Source organism: Rhipicephalus sanguineus, chromosome 11, assembly GCF_013339695.2.
Source record: "Rhipicephalus sanguineus isolate Rsan-2018 chromosome 11, BIME_Rsan_1.4, whole genome shotgun sequence".
In the NCBI taxonomy this organism is placed as follows: domain Eukaryota; kingdom Metazoa; phylum Arthropoda; class Arachnida; order Ixodida; family Ixodidae; genus Rhipicephalus; species Rhipicephalus sanguineus.
Window position 1 is genome coordinate 105,347,313 of NC_051186.1, and position 7,662 is coordinate 105,354,974.

A 7,662-nucleotide genomic window follows, 5' to 3' on the forward strand; every position below is an offset into this window, starting at 1 on the left:
CCATTGAACCTTTCGCGACGCTGTGCAGGCGCGTTCGTGGTCGATCGCGCACGAGCGTTTACAACGATGAAGCCAGGCGCAAGACGCGCGTAGACCATACTGCTCTGAACTTCTTGTATAGCTTCCACAGCGTTGCATATATTGTATGAATTGAGTATATGACATCGGCCAGCGTAGGCGTGCACACGAGGGGCTGGGCGCCCCCCCCCCTTGGGAGGGAGAGAATACATTTATGGTAGAAATAAGTCGCTATTGGGGGTGGGCCTCCTAGTCCGGAAGACCATTGGCTCTTGCCGCCGCCCGGGCACGACGGTCGACCAGGGCTTGTTGCTGCACTGGGTCAGAGCTAGACAGGGTCGCCTTGGGGGCTTAGATGACCGGTCATGTAGGCTTTTACAGAATCCAGTTTTTATTTATGCTTGTTCTCTAAAAGTAATGAATACACTTATTTGTTGTGGAAAGCTGTGGTTTTCCTTTATTTGACTTACAGGCACCATCGACAAGTTTCCATTTAGGTTGCCGCAAAAGTTTTTCAACAAAAATGTTCGTCAGTAGCATATGTATCGGCACTATTTTGTTCATGTGGCCACTCTCACGTGCGTCTAAGTCAGGTTATTCTTCGTTGACCAGACATTGCACTGTCCGCCTTGTACTTTGCTACCAACTAGTTGTTATTTGATCATTAGTAGTAGTTCTGGCTACGCAGCAAGCCGCTTTACGACAAAGTAGCAGTGCGCAACAGAGTAGTCCTCCTCAGTCGAACTGTTTCCTGACACCGTAGCGCTCATTAGTGGCCAAGACAGTGATCGTCTTATCCGAAGTGAGTGCGTCTTTTCACAAAGCACAATAAATTTTCCAGGGTCCCGTACATTGAATATTCTGCCACGTTGATAGAACTATCATCTTCAACAAAGTCTCGCTTCTGTCGCATCGTTGCAATAGGATGTAATTACCTGATTGGGTACAACTTACCACTACTGGTCAGTGGAAGTTGTCGGCACAGTGCTCTACAGGCATACTTTGAAAATTCCGGCAATGACAAGCTTTCTTAGTTCACCATCGTGTCCCCTTTGAAGCGGCGCTACATACGTATCATTCACACGGCATGGCAGCGTCCTTCCTTTCACAATTTCGAACCTCACAGGCACGAAAACACTCAAAGGAACGCGCAAAACACGAGCAGCTGAACCACAAAGAGATGCACATTACTAAAGACGTGCCGGGAACACTGGTTCTAAGAACGCGTTGACGAACGCGCAATCTTCCTGCATATCGAAATCATTTGCCGCTTGATGAGACCGCCCCACCTGCTGACGTGGGGCGAGTGGAAAGGGTTATCACTAAGCCCTCCTCCTTTACGGTTGGTGTTTGTTACGCGCGGCGACTAGACGTAGCTAGTGAAGCAAACTATGCGGCCTGGAGATATAATTCATGCTTCTGTTCTACCCTTTCTATTATGTTTATTGCGCCACTTTTGGCGAACGCTTGAACTCGCATAAAGCAACATGATGTTTCATTTCATAGATGGAGCTACCACCAAAAAACGCCTGTGAGACTTAAGATTCATTGAAAATATTTTGTTTGAAGCAGTGAGGGTGGTCAAGTTAGTAAGCACAAGTAGATAAAAGACACAATATGCATCTACTAATGTGCAATACTCGTTGGCAAAAAAAGCGAGTTTCTACGGGACTGGTCAGCAGGAAAATTACGTAAATTCACTGCTGTCTTGCAGGTTCCCTAATAAAGATAACGGAATTTTCTCTTCATAGAATCATAGAAAGGGCCTTGCTTCTTCATTATGTAGAAGTTCACAGTAGCAGCTTGTATAGTTTTGTCGCTTCATCGGTAATGCGTGACCAAGTACAGCCATAAACTGCCGCATTGACACAATAATAATTCAAGTTTTCGTCAGAACACAAAGCAACTTCGCATGGAAAATAAGTGTAGATGTAGTCTACGTAGCCACTAAATATTATTGTTCTGCTTCGAAAAATAAAAAAGATATTCTCACAAAAACTTTTAATATTTTGCCCATTTTTATTGGAGCGTACATAAATTACTAAATACTTTATGGCTAATATCTCTTCATAGAAACCTTAAATAGCACTTCTTCTAAAGGCACGGTAAATTTGGTCCTGTTATGTTGAACAGTTTCGCCGTACTGGCAGTACAACGGAGGCTTGTACAACGAAAATACCTTTTGTTGCTCACACTATTTTCATTGCTATTAGGTAACGCTTCCGAACAGGCATTAACACCAGGTGGCATTAGAAAGCGGAGATCATAAGCTTTCTGAATTATTACAATTAATATTTATTTGTCAAGCGCAGCGAGCACAGTGCGTCCGCAAACAATGCGTAAAATGCGGAGGGGGGTTCGCCGGAGTGGGACCGCCACCTTAAGGTGCACCTTAAAGAACCCGAGGCGGTCGAAATTTCCGGAGCCCTCCACTACGGCGTCTCTCATAATGATACCGTGGTTTTGGGATGTTTAACCCCAGATATTATTATTATTATTATTATTATTATTATTATTATTATTATTATTATTATTATTATTATTATTATTATTATTATTATTATTATTATTATATTTCTACCAAAATGCTCGGGGTCTGCGTACCAAGACACTGGAGTTTTTCTCTAATGTTCTTTCGTCTTGTTTTCCTATTATCGCTATTTCTGAAACCTGGCTCGGCACTGAAATTCTCTCATCGGACTTTTTCCCCCCGACTTACACCACCTTCCGCCGTGACCGAGATTTCAGTGAAACCAAACAGAAAGGCGGTGGCGTGCTGATTGCCATTGACAATTCACTGAAATCCGTTAGACGGAAAGACCTAGAAACTATCGAAGAATCGATCTGGCTAGAAATCAACCTTGAGCGCCGTGAAAAATTGTTGATTGGATGCTTCTATTTACCGCCCAGCATTTCCCCTGCCTCGTTTCACGATGTCATGTCTTCTATTGAACGTGTGATATCTTCTCATAGGGGGCACAGAATTATTGTTCTTGGGGATTTCAATGCACCTGGATATGACTGGAGCACGCTTACCTTTTCTCATTACAATCATTTCACAGAGAAAAAGTGCAGCCTGCTCTTGGACTTTCTGGCGTTTAATTCCCTAGTGCAACATAATTCAGTCGTCAATTCCAGTGGCAACGTCTTAGACCTGTGTGTGTCAAACGATCAACCCTTGAAGTTTCCCGCTCCAACATCTCTCTTGTACGTCCGGACAAATTCCACCCAGCACTTAACGTAAGATTATCTGCATCAGCCGAAACAACGAGCTACAGCAGTTACGTAAACAAATCTCCAAGATTTGCGTTCAAGCGAGGTGATTACACGGGCCTCTATCATCACTTGTCCACCGTTGAGTGGTCACAGGTTACTGACAAACCTAATGTTGATGACCAGGTTGATCGGTTTACGGAGCTTGTACTGAGGCAGCATGCTTAATTGTATTCCCCAGTATACACCTAAACAACGTAAATATCCCCACTGGTTCTCATCTGAACTTATCAGTGCACTGAAGCATAAAGATCACGCACACAGGAAATCTAAATGTTCTCCATCGAGCGAGTGGAAGGAAGAGTTCAGCTTTTTTCGAACTCTCTCTAAACGCCTATATAAACGGGATCATAGTTCGTACATTCAATTCTTAGAAAAAAGCGCCTCTGACAGGCCGGCTGAGTTTTGGAAGTATGTGCGTAAACGGTCTAGCAAAAGCGGAGAGTCCTTCAGACTACTAGACTCAAATGGGGTAGAAGTGCATGCCGTCGCTGACTGTTTTGCCACACATTTCTCATCCGTTTATAAGGCCTCAGACTCCAGCACTGATATCAGACAACAGCCCCAAGGCAGTTAGCTCATCCAGTGCTTTGTCGCTGGATGAAAATCTTATCAGCGAATGCATTAAGCGCTTAAAACCATCCTTATCATGTGGCCCAGATGGCATCCCCTCCGCCATACTAAAAGCATATGGTACTATATTTGTCCGAGTACTGACTACGATATTTAATAACTGCCTGGACACTTCCACATTTCCTAGCATGTGGAAAACTGCTCGTGTTTTCCCAGTATTTAAGTCGGGCTCTAAGACAGATGTTTTTAATTATCGCCCGATTTCTCTACTATGTGCCACATCAAAGATCTTCGAACTGGCTCTTCACAAAATATTGTCTTTTAGTGTGAAAAACTCACTGATTCCAAATCAACATGGTTTTCTTGCTGGCCGCTCAACTACCACAAATCTTGCTAGTTTCATGACGCAGATCTCCACACCTATTTCTCAGAGAGGACAGGTTGACGTAATCTACTGTGACCTGAGCAAGGCTTTTGACGTAGTCAGCCACACACTGATTATGGTTAAACTTGCGAACTTTGACGTTGACTTGTCGATTGTGAATCTCTTGCACAGCTATCTGCTCAATAGATCTTGTTATGTTGCCGTAAATGGCCAAACCTCTTCTTTGTATAAAGTGACTAGTGGGGTCCCTCAAGGGTCGGTATTAGGCCCACTCTTATTTTTAATTTACGTTAATGATGTTTCTTTTGCCATTCGTAATTCTTCTTTCCTCTTGTATGCCGATGACATCAAGATATTTAAGGAAATTCATTCAGTTAACGACTGTCGCTTGTTGCAGTCAGATTGTGTTCTTTTTCCGAATGGTGCAACGGCAATAACCTTTCTCTAAATACCGCAAAGACAAAATTCATGTCTATCACTCGCAAAACATCTAGCGTGTCATTTCAATACTTTGTCAATTCTGTGCCGTTATGCAAGGTTTATGAAATCAGTGATCTTGGTGTTGTTGTTGACAGCGCGTTAAACTTTCTTCTCACGTTAAGCGTGCTGCTATGCGGGGCCTTCGTTCTCTCGGATGTGTTTGTAGAATATCTCGAGAATTCAGGTCTCCCATGGCCCTACACAAATTGTACACGCCAATATGTCTTCCGCAACTTGAGTATGCGTCCGTGATATGGAATGGCATTGCTCAATCCAGCGGTAACACCATTGAACGAGTCCAGAAAAAATTCCTCAGCATATATAACCATCGCTTTGCTAAAAATGACTCTGGATCTCCTTCAAATACTGCTGAGTCATTATCACTGCCATCACTTCACTGCCGACGAAATCGTTCTGATCTCTTATTTCTCTACAAGCTAGTCCACGGTTTCATATCCTGCCCTGTACTTCTCAATTGTGTTAATTTTCGAATTCCGCGTAAGTTAACCAGAGAGAACAGACCGTTTCATGTACCCGCCTGCTTCTTCCACACTCTACCGTTCACAGAATACAAAGTCTTTATAATATTAATTTTCTTGATCTTGACGTTTTTCATAGTCCACAATCACTGTTTTTACCCGAGCTTTGCACTGTTTTGACATAGTATGGCACAGTGTACAAAGTCTTCCCTTCTCCGTCTTTCCGCATAGTTGTATATGTGCAATCTAATTTTTTATTCCCCTTCAATATTTCTCATATTGTCTTATTTTACTCCTCCCCTTTAGTGTTCATTTCTCTTTGTCTACGTGTTTTTGCTCTTTTTATTTCTGAAGACTGTCTGTATTGTATTGTTTATTTTTATTGATTTTATTTTTGCGTGCGCCTGCACAAAGACCTCACGGTTGTTCCTGGGCACGTTAAATAAATGATTGATTGATTATTATTATTATTATACGTCGAGACGCAGTCATCATCAGAATCTCATGATTTAGAGAACAATACACCGCTTTGCGGAGTCACGGTCGCACATAGAGGAGATGTGAAATTGTTCCGCACTCTCTGAGCCTAACAAAACTTCAGTGAACAAGCGTCATTTTTAGGGGCGAAGCTCCTTATGGCGGCACCCGTTCGTCCCTCGTAGACGAGGGACGTAGTAGTCGTAGTGCGTAACGTAGTAGTCGTAGTGCGTAACCAGTCTTACGCTTTGACCTCCAAGGTGGTGCCGGTGGGAGATTTTTCCTGTGCGTTGTTGAACAATAAAAAATTCGCAGCGTGCGCGTTAACTAAAAGTCGAATTCTTCTGTCTCTCATTCCCCATTAGCAGCCATTGGCATGTTCCAGTAGGAAACGTTAGTAGAGTAGAAGTGTAAGTGTCAGCTAAAAGCCGACTTCTTCTGTCTCTCATTCCCATTAGCAGCCATTGTTTACCTCCAAGGTAGTGCCTGGTGAGATTTCTCCTGTGCGTGATTAAACAATAAAAAGTTTGTTCAAAACGCCGTTGATTGATGAAATAAACTAACGAAAGACGCCAGATGTTTTTTAAAGCAATGGTATTCTAAACAATGAAAATTCACAGCGTACATGTAAAATAAAATGAGCTGCAAGTCGTCATAACTCATCGAACCTTTAGTATAAACGCGCCCGATCTCACGTCGGTGATGATGTACTGGGCAGAATTCACGGAAGATTCACGGTTTACCGATGAGCCTCCGCAGCTTCGCCACTCATCATCATTCACTCCGTGGATATGCTGTGATTTTTTTTTCTTCAGAGCGCAGATGTTGCCGAATATTGTGCGCCCGCAGACAAAAGCTTGCACCTTTTTAATTCTTTTTAATTCTTGTTGCCAGATTAAAGTCGTTCTGGACGGAAATGCATGATTTGAGCGAGTATTTTTTAACTTTGAGAAGCGATCTGCTGAGGCCAAAGATAATTGAGGAAATTGGACTAGGGTAGCTAGTTTGCCGCCCCGCAAAACGCTTGGACGAGCTTAGCTCGGTATCTGTGGGTGCGGCACGAACCGTGTAGACGACTCATCTCGTCTTCGATAGGGAAATAGATAACAGATTTGTCAAGTAACACGCCTAGGTTTTTACATATTTCACACATTGTAGCGCTTGTTTGTTTTTTGCAAGGATACAATGATGTTCCTCGAGGATTTGAGCGGAAAACTAAAATTATTGTGCTTGTGGTCGATCCACGAAATATCAAAAAAGGTGTATATTTGATGCTTCCGATTTTCCTGATAATTTTGTATGTTGTGCACATATGACTGCACATTACGAATTCGCAGTTCGTTTTCAAATAAATTCTTTTTTCAACACAGGAAAGTTCTACATGTGTCGCCGGTTGACGACGGCCATTTTTACGAAGAGTGCTTTTTCGTAAATTCGCAACCATGCTGGCAGCTACTGAAGCAATATATTACAAATACCTTTTTTTTAGAGGAAGTAAAGAGAAAATAGCTCTTATCATTTCACAGAATTCTGAGCAAATTATGTATTTTTAAAAATTCACAAAAAACGTTGCGTTTTTGAAAATCAGTCAAATTTGGGACGCTATGGCTACTCCTGTGAACATCTTAGCTTGTTCATATTCGCAGTATGAATAGGCCTTTATGTGAGTAATGAACCTCTGCATTAGTATTTCTTTAATAACTTTCAAAGTAATAAATTTTCCCGCTCGAAACACCAAAAAGACAAAAGTGCTCCTCGATTCAAAAATCTATAATAAAAAAACCCCAATTTCAATTTGGCAGAAGGGTGTTCGCAGAATGGGTTCAATGGCAGAGGGGTGTTCGCTGACTCTGGGCGTGGCGACAGAACACATAGAATGCACTCCAATATTTTCCAGCTCCTGACGAACTATAGCTTGAACGAGAGCAACGGTAACAGGGGTGGCATCGGTGCTGCGCGAATAGAATGCTGAGGGCA